A 13,718-nucleotide genomic window follows, 5' to 3' on the forward strand; every position below is an offset into this window, starting at 1 on the left:
CAAGAAGAATACAAAATTTGAGGAGTATCTGAACACTTTAGGGCCTCAAATTCTTCTACTGAGGGAGAAAAAAATGGTTACCCAAATTGCAATTATACCCTATGCTCACAGCCCAAGCATAGTAACAATGCTCCACACTTCAGTTTCCTGGGCAGAAAGCTGCCCCCACCTTCCAGTGCCTGGAGATGAACAGTGATTAGGTTAAAGGCATTCTTTCCTGATTTGAGCCTGCCTTTTATGCTTCTGTCTAACGTAACTATCATCACGTCTGCTTCGCCCGTAGAAGGCTGGGCTGTCACAGTTCCTAATCGTGGCCAAGTCTGAGAATTCAAACAGGAGGGGAAAGTTGACGTTAAAGAAGAGCCTCTCATTTATCCACACAGAGATCGAGAACAGGCTCGGAAAGCAAATGCAGAGCGAATACATGACAAGTTAATGGCATTTTGATAAAAACAGAATTTTTGAATTTTACCTGAAGGTGACAGGCTTATTCCCATCATTTTTTTTTTTAAGAAAGTCATGCCTCTCTTCATATTTAATAAGACAGCTATTGATTGATAATTCTGAGATAATGATGTATCTGTTGAGGTGACACAAAGATTCCGTTCTTTCCCATTTCGAAGTCCCAGTGATGAATATGCTTTCTCAGTCAAGTTTAAAGAAGCTAACTTGAGCTTTCCAACGTGAGAGTTGTATTTCACCAAAGTACGAGGTGCCTAATGCCATCTCCACCCCCCACCCCAGAAGCTTAATGCTGTAACCTAAACTCGTGCTATAGGAAATGAATTACAGAAGCAATCTACCCTAATTTGTTAACTTATTCAAATAACAGTTATTATACTTAACTATGCTAAAGATTATCTTTTTTGTGGCAGATTGTTTATTTTTTGATGAGCCTAATTACTGATTTTCTAAAAGTAATTTACATTTATTACAAATACATCTTTTAAAATGTGACAGATAAATGTTGTTCCCATAATGTATTATGAAAAAAGTTACTATTTAAAAACACATTATTTAATTTGAAAGATGAATGGCAAACATCATTATTTTTTTTTCCTGCAACACCTGTGCCCTAAGCTCATTAAAATGTGTGATTCTGTGTAGAGCTGCTAGAAACGGGGAGGAGGGGGAATCTATACCATGTATATACCCTAAAAATAAACTCAGTATGCAAAACTGAGGACAGGGCTCCTACTTACTAATGTAGCTTAACTAATTTTATATGTTTCAGACTATTTACAATTGGCTGCAAGTGAGAGCAAAAGTAGGAGCAAGAGAAATGTATTTTCTGGGAAGTGTGTCCACCCAATAGTCACACACTCCATCAGTATGCAGGAAAGCTGACCATTAAGGGAAAGTAACTGACTTCCATAAGCTGCTTCAAAACAAGTCCTATTAGAACCGATTGTACCGCTGGCTCTGCCAACCTCCGCACAAGGGCTGGTAGAGCCTGGCTGATTTTGTTTTCTGAAAGGGGATAAAGGCTTGAAAGAAACACCACTCTGAGCATGACATCATGTGACTGTGACCCTCAAGTCACCAGTCATGCTGAGATCCGGAGCTCGAGAAGCCCTGGCAGGGGAGAATCCTCTGAGGAGTCTGCTGTGAGATGCACTCCTCCCTCCTGGTACTCCGGGAATTTCTTCTCTCCCTTCCGTTGACATAGAATTGAAATGAAATGTTCATGATAAGCAGCTCCATCTTGAGACGTGGGGAAGCAAATGTGCCCCTGGATTTGTGTAACCCTCACATGTCACAAGCAAGAACTATCCGCCGGCCTTCCTGCCAGTCAGCAATATTTTGTTGAGCCCCTGCGATGCCTGGCCCTATCTCAGGCAGAGGGAGAAGGCAGGTTATACTTTGCAGAGCTCACATCACCCCCAAGTGACTTGTTATCAGCCTAAAAAAAAAAAAGCCGTTTAAATAGCCATATTGACTGGTCCTATTCAGCTTTTTCAGTATCATGTGGACAAAACATCTGGAGGCCTGAATTTTTCACCAGTTAATAGCAGTGGGTACCTGAGTATAAATATTCACATATGGTTAAAGTAGTACCAACCGGGATGAGTCATTTAATCTCAAAATGCCGACACGCCTTCAGAGTTAAATGTAAGGAATACATAGTAAGAGGGTTTGCTGAATAGGAGGGTGTCTACAAAAGCTTAATTGTTGTAACTGCTCTTCCTACAAGATTCAAAAGAGCAAAAGAAAAAGCTCTGCATTCTTTAAACTATTTGAAAGACCATCAGTTAGGGTATTCTTTTAATTAAAATAAAATTCACCAAATTCAATTTGCTGGGTTTTTTTTTTTTGCAGAAATAAGTTCTCAGATGATGTAATCATTATAATTTCATCCAAAAGAGAGAAAACTGAGGATAGCAGCTTCAGTCTGCAACAGTCACAAAAAATGAAAACATTTTTTGAAATGTTTTTTCGCTCACTGTGCCCTAATTAAAAATCCACCAAAACGGTTCAAGAAGTTCTAACCTGATCTTAACACAGTCTGCATTTGCACCAATTTCCAGGCCCACCGCTGTGCTTTTCACTATTTTCATTTATGTGTCGTGTTTCTATAAAAACAGAGAGGTCAGTTACAGCAAATCACATCAAAGGAAAGGTAGCTGGAGAGATTCAGCTATTTCTGCCTAATTTGGAGGACTCACGTAATGTACGACTGGAATGCCTCCTAGGACCTGCCTCAGAGATGTACTCTGCACTAATCTTTTTGCTGTATTCTGACAGTTATTTCTTCATAATCCTCATCATAAGCCTCTGATCTTTGATGAATGGTTTAACCCTAAACTTCTGGCTGGATAAATCCTGTGGTATAAAAATGTAACTCAGCGCATGCAGCCTGTGTGTACTTTTTTCCTTTTCCTTTGGTGGTTTCGGGTTCTATTTTACTGGCTTTTTGGGGGGGGGTGGCGGAAGGGATGTATATATTTCCTTTAGAACTTTTTAGCTCTGTTGCCTTTCCTACCTTATTGATTTGTAAGAGAGTTAGTTGGTGGCCTATGAATTTTAGATTTTAGGCATGCTTAAGTATACACATATATAGTAAAAAATGCTGGTGCTCAGTTTTTTACCAAACTGAGAAAGCTACAAGTGCAAGCATTTCTCATGAACACAACACAAATTCTAATTCTCTTAATAGAAATAACACGAAGTGTATAGTTTTGTCCAAAGCTGGAGAAGCAGGCTGAAGAAAGTGCGTTTGGTAATTGTGTATTAAATTATCTTTAAACAACACAGTTATAATCAATACAGGCATACTAAATAATACAGGTATAGTCATATCAAATTTACCTTTAAAATCACTTTAATAAAGTAAGATTTCTCTGGACGTGAGCTATCCTTTAATTAGCCAGGACTTCTAAGTAACTATAGCTGCCATTGCTAAATAGCAACACTTTTAGTGGGTATCATCCAAGATACACACACACGCACACACACAACCTGTGCCTCAGCCAATCTGGCTTGCCCATTTCCAAGAGGGCCAAGTTGGAAAAATTGATTATCCAGAGAGAATTTAAATGCCAGCATTTAGTAAGACCAGATTTTCCACACCTAAGGATTTCCTAGTCAGTGGCCAGATTTCAAATGAGTCATGTCCTCAGCATTTGAACCATGTGCCATGCTTTTTCTTGAGTTACTGCATTGTTTTACCGTATCAAATTTTGCCCCATCTGTTCCTGCCTGTCTCCCCCTGTTCTTGATAACTTTTCTTCTCTCCCAGCATCCCATAGCTCCAGCTAAATCACTTTTTGCTAAAGTTCATCTGGCACTTTAACAGGTTGCGAGATTATAGAAAAAGAGAGAGCAAAACAGAGAATGAGAATATTTAGTTCTAGAAGGACAATAAAGCAACCTAACATCAGATGTCAGAGCTCAGTTTAAACCCGGACAAGTAAAAGTATGCTTTATTTGAGAGCTGGTCAGAGACCTAAAGTAATAGCACTCTGCATTGCCTCAACCTCACATTCAACAGGTTGCTTTTAGCTTAGTCAGAAAGAGGCAGAACAGATTGGATTCGGAACAAATTTGTATCTAAACCATCAGATGTTTAAGTAATAATAGAATCATTCTTATTTCCATAATGCTGTCCGTATCTTCAATAAAATGTATTTGTATTTGAGCTAGAAGCCCCAGTTATATGTCTGTGTAGGCAAGGGGCTGAAACATTTGCAATTATCATAATATTATGAACATTTTACCTGGGAATTGTTCAATAGCACACATCAGGTCATTGAAGGAAGGGTTAAACCTGAAACTCCAGGTTCCCAGTCTGTGAAGTCGTCGTTAATACCTTGCTGCATCACTGGGCATCAGCAGCCTTACATTTTCATATTGATTTGAGGCTATCTTTTTTTTTTTTTCTAGTGTTCAAAAGTGAGTTCACAGGGAAAGAGTGGATGAGATCCAAAGAAAAGGTCAGACGATTTTTCTTTAAAATCATATCTATAAAAAGAAAAATCACTATTTTCCACATTGATACTGAAACACCTTTGACAGGAACTTGAACCTTGGGCTTTTAAAATCCCTTTCTTATGTATCCCTTCACTTCGGAGAGTCCCCAGATGGCAGTCACAATGGCTCCTCAAAGGGCTTGATTTTACAAATGAAGCAGACATTTCTGAAACTTTTCGTGTTCCTTTTCTGTTTCTTGTAGAAAAGCCTGCCTGCAACTCTGGGGTGACCTCATACCCCAGCCTGGGCTGGTCTCTGGTTTCATCACGTCACTGCCGTTTGTTACATTGATTTCTCCCAAGATGAATCTTCCTTCTGAATGCGGTTTGTCCACATGAGCCTTGTGATCTGGATGTGTGCACTGGTTCTCTTTAGGTGATCGTCTTTGAAGTTAAGCGAAGCTGCTTTTTCTCCCTTGGATTCCTGTCCCAAGCTACCTCTACCAAACCCTCTCTCCTAAAACAAGACTTTTCTGTTTGCCTCCTGCCCTCCTGGTCCGCTCTTTAAAGTTTTGCAGTTCACTAAATTGATGGTCCATTGAGTTCACATGTCTGGAATGATCCCTGCCAGTACTTGACCAATTTCTTGGATTTTTTTTTTTTAATGGTATGATGCCTATGTTTATTGAAAGAGGTTTACCTAAAAAGCCAACATTTTATCTGATTTGCAGTATAGAGAAAAACACTGGTCCTTCTTTAAAAATAAAGCAACTTTTAAAAGTACTATTTTATTTATTTCATTTAAAAAATAATCTATGCAGCACTTCAAGAAACAACTATATGGTGTTGTATATTATAACTGGTGACATTCTACTATTGGATTACGTACAACATTTTCGTTTTTTATGCTTCTTGAGGTGGTAATGAGAAAAAAGTTTTTTAAAAAAGTGTGCCTTGCTGTATTTCTTATACCATTTATTAAAAAGCTGCTTTCATGGTAAAATTATGTTGATTTGAAAGGAGGACATAGCAAGGTTAAGATGTGTGAATAATTTCTGTATATATGTATAACCAAGAACAAACATTGATGTATAATGACAGTATAAATGCTTTCATGTTTGTGATGTCTAGTGATGTGGAAAATATAAGCCTTAAATCCATTAGATTGCATGGTAATTAAAATTGGCATAATAAACATAGTTTAATGGGGGAAAAGGAAAATTACTGATCTCTTCTACCTGTGTTCTTTACCAAATTGTTGTATCTGCTTCTGGGAAAATATAACATGCAGCAGCTTCCAAAATGCATAAAAGGCTTAAAATTACTTAAACTAGAACTGGACATGACACCTTCACATTTTTCAAAGTCTTTCTGGTCACTATAAAGATCATGGAACAGAAAATCATAAATGCTAATTCCCCTAAACCAATACATATTTATACCAGATTTTTATTTCTTCTTATCACTAATGATTGAATGATGGGTTTCAGGATAACTTGTGTGTCTTATATTTATTTTCCATTATTCTTTTGAATGGTTTTGATAAAAAGATGGTAGATAGGTATCAAAAATCTGATTATAATTTTTATTTAGATTATAAATTACAGGTATATTTATTTTGTCTAAAGGAGATTAAAAAAGGAGATTAGCTAAGGAATATTCCATTTTGTCTTTATCAACTCTTATTAAATCCAATATTTTGTCTATATCCTAATGCCTACTAAAGTGCCTGACCAACAGTAGGTCTTTAATAAAAATTTGCCGAATTGAAGTATTGGACAAGGTAGCATGGATGGCATCTATCTCTTCATATAGAGACACCTACATTAAAACACAGAGTCCCTGGGTGATGCAAACGGTTAACGTGCTCAGGTGCTAACCGAAAGGTTGGCTGTCCAAGTCCACCCAGTGACTCCTTGGAAAAAAACATCTGATGATCTACTTCCGAAAAATCAGCCACTACAAACCTCATGGAGCACAGTTCTACTCCGACACACATGAGGTTGCAGCGAGTCAGAATCAACTCAGTGGCAACTGGTATTGGGACATTAAAACATGTACATTAGGAAAAAGGTATAATATGATTTTAAGCCACGCATAATACATAATCAATTTATATCAAAATTCAAAAAGGGGAAAAGGTTTGAGGATTCTCGTAGTCCCGGGTATGACAGTCATTCATTTAACAAATAGTTCAGAAACACCTTCCATGTGCAGGTTACTGTTCTAGATGCTGGCGATGCATTGGTGAACAAGCAGAAAAAGACTAACCTCAGGAGATTTACCTACATCGGGAAGAAGTGAACATACAAGTGAGCTGCATTAGTTGTCTTGGAGGTGAGAAGAGCAAACATGGTGGAAAGAGGCACAAAGACAGAAGCAGCACTGAGGGACAAGGAGGAGAGAGTAGAAAGTTAGACAATAGGCAGTCAAGTTTTATTGAAAAGGTAATAGGAGATGAGGTAGATCAGGAGGACTTAATGAAGGGGCCTTTAAGAAGCTAAGTTGGAGCTTTTGTATGTAATATACTAGGTAGTAAGGAATCTTGGTTTAGTCTGTTTTTGAATCTGTTTTTATTTATTGTTAGAGCCTTACTAGTGCCACATCTAAGAACATTTAAAAAGTACTTACCTATAATTATACCACTTTAATAACTATTTGTAGTTTTATGCCCCTTCTAGACCTTTTCATACATATTTCTAAACGGATGACTCATTGTAGGTTCTTGAGTAGGTAGTTTGTTGAAGAGTTTTTAGGCAGACACCTAGTTGTATTCAAGAGGATTACAGGAGTGAAGAGATTAGAGATAAAAGTCTAGTTAGGAGGCAGCTGTGGAAAATACATCAGGTTTGAGATGATAATGGAGTGCACAAGTAGTGGCCCAGAATGTAGAAAAAGAACATTTTTTTCCTACCAAAAAAAAAATCCTGGAGTCTTTGAAATACCTATACCTAAGAGCATTGTGAACTTCTGTTAGGATATGGCATTATTTTACCTACTGAGACAACCTAAATTTCCCTTGGGTAGTAACTAAAATTGAGTACATCTATTGGTAAACATTCAAGGAACAGAGTGACCACGATGTTCTAGTTACCCATTATATGACCACTGAAGACCCTGAAGCATCCAAACTATTTGCAAATAACTATCTTCTGAGTATTACTAATACCAACTTTGTAGAATGACCTTCAGGTTTTTGAAAAATACCTTTTGAGATTGGAAAGAAAAGAACAGCCTCAACCTCTCACCCCATGCAAGCACCACCTTTCCAATCACCGTTGAAAGCATCCCACCGACTCTGCCTAAGTACTTCCGGTGACAGTGGTTCATTGTCAAGGCGAGCTGCTCCACTGCTGGGCTTTACATCGGTCAGAAAGTTTTTCCTTAGGTCGCTAAAATCTGCGTAGTTATCTCCCTCCCCCAACTCTAATTTTTGCTCACTGGTAAACCCTCGTGATGTAGTGGTTAAGAGCTATGACTGCAAACCAAAAGGCTGGCACTTAGAATCTACCTGGCGCTTCTAGGAAACCCTACGGGGAGGTTCTACTCTGTCCTGTAGTTTCGCTATGAGTCTGAATGGACTCAACAGCAGTAGGTTTGGTTTGGTCCTAGTTCTGGCCTAATGAGCAGCTCAGAATCTTTCTACTCCCTCTTTTGCATGGCAACACGGAAGATAACAGAGCACATGCACATCCACTCCCAAACACTATGATTTTTTACTCCCCAGTTCCTTCACTCGCCCTTCACATGTCACGGTTTTCAAATCCATTTCAACCTGACTGAATGTTACCAGAGTCCTTGATATTAAAGAACTGTTTTCATTATTATACATGTAGAAAAAAGTCTGAACATTTAAGTGCTGAGTTTTCTCTAAAATATATATTCAAGATATATGTTTATTCTATTATTGTAAATTTCAATAAATAAATAAAAAGAGTCCATGACTTCTTTCAGTGGCCCAGTTCGGTGCCAGAGTCACATTGAATCTCTTCCTTACATCAAACCCAAACCTAACCTGTTTCAATATAAAAGGTGATTTTTTTTTTTTTTCTGTTTCACATTTATTTATTTATTTAGTCAGTCATTCAACAAGCAAGCATTCATTGAGTGGTTACTTGTGTGAGGCACTGTGTTTGGCCTTTGAGTTACAAAAACAACTAAAATGTGGTGTCTGCCTCCAAAGGGCTGGCAATTGTTCTCGTGAAAGTGCCTTCCATGTGCTTAGAGTGACAATAACTTTTCTTCAAATTAAATAATGACTTCATTTATTTTGTTTGCTATCTAGTTTCTCTATATTATTTAAAAAATCTCATGAGCAAAATTGTTGTTAGGTGCCGTTGAGTCAGTTCTGATTCGTAGCTATGTACTACGTACAATAGAATGAAACACTGCCTGGTTCTGCACCATACTCGTAATTGTTACTATGCTTGAGCCCAATAGTAGGCAAAATTATCTGGATGTGACTACTAGAAGACATGAAAGTTTGTTCTTGTTTTGTCTTTAAAAGTTTTAATTATAGAAAAAATATATATGTATTTCAGATTTCTGGTCACTGAATAAATATGTATCATACGCATCAACGGAACAATTTATTCAGAGCTTTTGAAAAGAACCTGAGTTTGATAATTTTATTGCATTTGGTTCAGCCGGCTTAGATTTTACCCATTCTATAATTCCTGGAAACTAACTAGATGAAAATATCAAAATGGACTGAAATGATCCAGCTATTTCTTACAAGTTGCTTTAATTTCCAAATGAAATTGGTGTTATTTTGGAATTTTAAAGAATACCTGATTTTTCAAATTTGAATCAACTAAATTTGCATTTTTTTCTATATATTATTTTTCCAACTTTTATTTTGAATAATTTCAGACCCATATAAAAGTTAAAAGACTAGTACAATGATACTTGCACACTAGTCACTAAGATTTAATTATTTATTGACAACTTGCCACATTTACTTCCTCTCACTCTCTCCCTACACACACACGCACACACACACATTTTTGTGTGCTTGAGCCATCTGACATTAAATTGAAAATCATGATTTTTCATTTGCAAATAGTTCAGCATATATCACCTAAGAACAAGCGCATTTTTAGGTAAATCCAGAATACTATTAGCACACCCAAGAAATTTTACATTGATTCAGTATTATCATCTGATAGTCCATATTGAAATTTCCTCAAATGTCTTAATAATACCGTTTATTTTATTTTAACTCCAGGATCCACACAAAGATCATGCGTTGCTTTTACTTTTTGTGTCTTTTTAGTCTTGAATTGTTTTTCTAACCTTTTTTCCTTTCTTTTTTTCTTTGATCTTTCATAACATTGACATTTCTAAAGACTCCAGGCCAGTTTTTTAGAATGACCCACAATCTGTACATGTCTGGTTATTTCCTCATTATTTAACTCAGGATAAACTTATTTGTCAAGTATAATATGTAGTAATATTGTGTTCAATAGCCATTCTTTCTGAAGCCATAAAAATGAATGAATCACTAATATTCTTCATCTGTTTCACAGCACACCCTTACAGCTCATGCTTCTTCATTAGTCTGAGGCAGGGGTCAGCAAACTACAGTCTATGGGCCAATCCACCCCACTACCTATTTTGATATGATCTCTGAGCTAAGAATGGTTTTTACAGTTTTCTAAAAGTTGAAAAAAAATAAAATACTTCATGACACGTGAAAATCATATAAAGTTCAGTTTTAAGCATCCATGAATAAAGTTTCATTGGAACACAGTTACACTCATTTGTTTACATATTATTTATGGCTACTTTTGCACAACAACTGCAGATGATGTAGTTGTGACAGAGACCATATGGCTTATAAAGCCTAAAATATTTACTATCTGGCCCATTACAGGGACAGTTTTCCAACCCTTGGTGTAAGGTATTCTACTCTTGACACCATTTTCTTAGAGATATATTTTCATTTGCAAAATCAATGTAACATATGAGCATCCACAGTAGTTATTTTTTATTTTCTAGATTTTATGGAATTCCCAATTTTGGTTTTAAATTATCTTAGAAAAATAAAATATACTCTGTTTCATAAACTTAAAGGTTGTTCCATATCCACAGTTGGTGTAAGGATTTAAATTTAGTTCACTTATTACTGCTTGGCTTTGATTGAATTAGTGGGTTAGTCAAGAACTACTCGTTAGTTCAATCAAAACTATCAGGAAAATTGACACAACCTAAACTCAATTCAATTCACCAATAAACAGGAATCCTTTCTCAAAATGTTTTTCTAAAGTAGTCCAAGTTAATTTAAACTAGGCCACTTGAGAGTCAATTTTTTTTTCAAGTTTATTTTTCAACCCAACCAAAGGTAAAACCATGATCAAAAGGTTGTTTAAGAGGCACCTTCATTTCTCAAATGCTTGACATAAATAACTTTAATTAACCAATTTGAATTTGCTATTAGCCAAATTTGAATTAACCAAGAAAAGAAGTATTCACCACAGACCTTGCTGTAGCCATAGGTGATAACTCCACTGAACAGCCCTTTTTTACTTTTGTCCTTCATTCACTGTTGACCACCTGCCACCTCCCATTGCCACATGCCTAATGAGGGAACCCTCAAGAAATTTTTTAGCCATGTCTCCCTTCTTAAAAAGCAACCACAGACATTTCATATAGCAATGGCCTCTTAATTTTAGACTCCAGGTATTTGAGTTACCAGAATAAAATAACAAAATGATTTTCAGGTCAGGTACACAATACTAAGGTGTCTTTGGGAACTTCGTTTTGGCCAGTGCCTTGAGAACATATTAACGTTCGATTAATGGGCCCTCATGCAAATGGAAATTATGCAGAGTTTAAACGTCCTTGTGTTTTGAAGTAAATCAGGATCTACATCAAACAACTTTTCTCAGACTCTTTCCTGTGGTAACACACACGGCTTGGAAAATGTTCACATATGTGAGATATTTCTAGGCTTTTGCCAAACAATATGCAATTTTCAGTGCCGGAAAGATTGCCTCCATCTCTCCTACTCAAGGAGGGTGTCTTAATGCAGCTGAATAAAGCGATGTTGCTTAAGAGGAACTTTGAAGCCAATCTAATTCAGACTTAAATAGCAAATTATTCCTAAATGTTGGTACTTTATTACTGGTAGCAAATTCCTTGTGACATCGGGCTTGAGAACCAGCGATGTTGAAGCCTGCACGTTCTTGCTTAAAATGAGGCTCCCCAAACCTGGAAAAGCATTCCCAAAGAACAAGAGAATCAACTCCACTGTGCATGGATGCACAGCCCCAGATGTCAAGACCATGAAGAACTCAGGCTTTCTGGTGAGTATGTTCTTCAAAAACAGTGACTTTGAAGTGAAGCAAATGTAAAATGCAACAGAACTTGACCTCAAATTCATATTGGAGAAATGACTGATTCTGATGATTTGGCCCAGTTAACAACTTGGCCCACTGTTAGCTACTGAGTGAGACATAAGATGTGGAACATCGAGGTTTTCCAGATGTACACAAAGCCTTTTGTGTCTCTATCATGTAAGCTGTCTTGTTCATCAGCTATACAGAGTATGGCATTTTTCTTCCTCACTTTTTCCATTATTACATATGGGGTATTTGAGCAAGGATCACCAGATGTAAAATTTGGTATTTTTCTACATCATCGAGATGTATAATAATGAATTTTATCAATTTAATACAAATGAATAGACTCACGATTAATAAGAAAGAATGCTAAAATTATTAAAACTTTTTTTGTCCTTATGTACACTTAACCTGCCATCTTTTTAAAAAAAATCCCAATTCTGTATAAATGAACAGGCCATTACAGGCATAAAATAAATATTATTCAGCAAAATTTATTCAAGGTCTTAAAATGATTGAAGGCATTAGGAACATAAAAATGCCTAAGATCCCCTTTAAATCCCAGGATTCCCTAGCCACTGGTTTATAAAAAATACTCTAGGGTTTATAGAATTAGGCTGGTTCTATTAGATGATCAAGTTACTTACACTAAGTCAGCAACTCAAAAGAAATAATTCGCTCTGCGTGTGTATGTTTGCTTGCTTACATATATATTTCATTTACTTTAACATGTCCCTTTATACAGAAAACTAAGTTTCTGAAATTTTTGTTGACATTAAAATGGTGTGAAAATCAAATCAGTCTTCATGTTGGTACTCTCACCCCTGCCAATCTCAAATGACTACTGATGCTTATGGGGAGGTTTCATAAAGTGAAAACTCCGTAACTCTTCATGAAACAATATTATTTTTACGTATACACCATTTGCCTCTTTTGTAAATATTTTTATCAGTGTTCTAAATTCAGGATTATTCTCTCCAAATTTATCAGTGATTTTTTTTCCTACACAGTATATGTAAAAATCTTTTTGTAGAAAGTAAAATTACTAACAGTTAACAGGTTAAGAGGCATTTCATGTAGATAAAAAATAATACTTTAGTGGATAAATAAAATAAAACATAAAAGAGATCCTTATTTATTCAGAATGATTAAACAACAGGATATTCTTTTTAAGCTAAGGGTCTGGTTGTTTAAGTCATAAGTGACTTAGTGGTAACTCTAAAATATTTCTTAAAATTTAATTTTAGATGATTCAGTATCACTATAATGATTATGAATTATTCTTTATTGTTTAGGATAGCAGATGAGTAAGTTACAGAAGATCAAGCTAAATCTGGGTATTATTTTTTAAATAAATATGTCTTAGGTTCTCTAGAGCAGCAACACCAGTGAAGCATATATATGTACATATATATATAAGAGAGAGATTTATCTCAAGGAAATAGCTCATGCTGTTGTGTAGACTGGCAAGTCCCGAGTCCATGGGTCAGGCAACAGGCTGGAGGCTTCTTCTGACTCACATAGCTGCAGGGGCTGATGAATTGCAAATCAGCAGGTCAGGTGGCAGGCTGCTTGTTCACAGGCTGTGGAGCCAATGAGTCCCAATATCGGTAGGCAACATGGCAGGCCACTACTCAAGTCCCCAAAATGGGAGGTCAGAATCCAGAGCAAGCAAAAGCCAGCAAGCTTTGCCAGACCGTGGATGCAGGCCACACTCCTGAGGAAATTCCCCTTACAACTGATTGGCTGATCACATCAGATCACATCATTGAGGTGATTATATCACAAAATGGATGATAACTACATCATCATATAATTGCCAAATTACATCATTACATAACTGGCAAACCACTGAGAATCATGTCCCAGCCAAGTTGACACACAACTTTAACCATCACGAGGTATGAATAATAATAAAAGAAATTATTACTCGAGTGCTTACTATGTGCCAGGCACTGTTCTAAGC

General features: G+C 36.6%; 1 protein-coding gene across 3 annotated transcripts in view; it reads left to right on the forward strand.

The window, feature by feature from the left end:
* The window catches only part of AKAP6 (A-kinase anchoring protein 6), a 607,892-nt gene extending 602,624 nt beyond the window's left edge, over positions 1 to 5,268 (forward strand). For all 3 annotated transcript variants that reach the window (XM_049897582.1, XM_049897583.1, XM_049897584.1), the window contains exon 14: positions 4,673 to 5,268. The gene's annotated coding sequence lies outside the window, so the exon portion shown is untranslated. The remainder of the gene's footprint in view (positions 1 to 4,672) is intronic.
* Positions 5,269 to 13,718: the final 8,450 nt, after the last annotated feature.

The sequence above is a fragment of the Elephas maximus genome, chromosome 10 (assembly GCF_024166365.1).
Source record: "Elephas maximus indicus isolate mEleMax1 chromosome 10, mEleMax1 primary haplotype, whole genome shotgun sequence".
NCBI classification, from domain to species: domain Eukaryota; kingdom Metazoa; phylum Chordata; class Mammalia; order Proboscidea; family Elephantidae; genus Elephas; species Elephas maximus.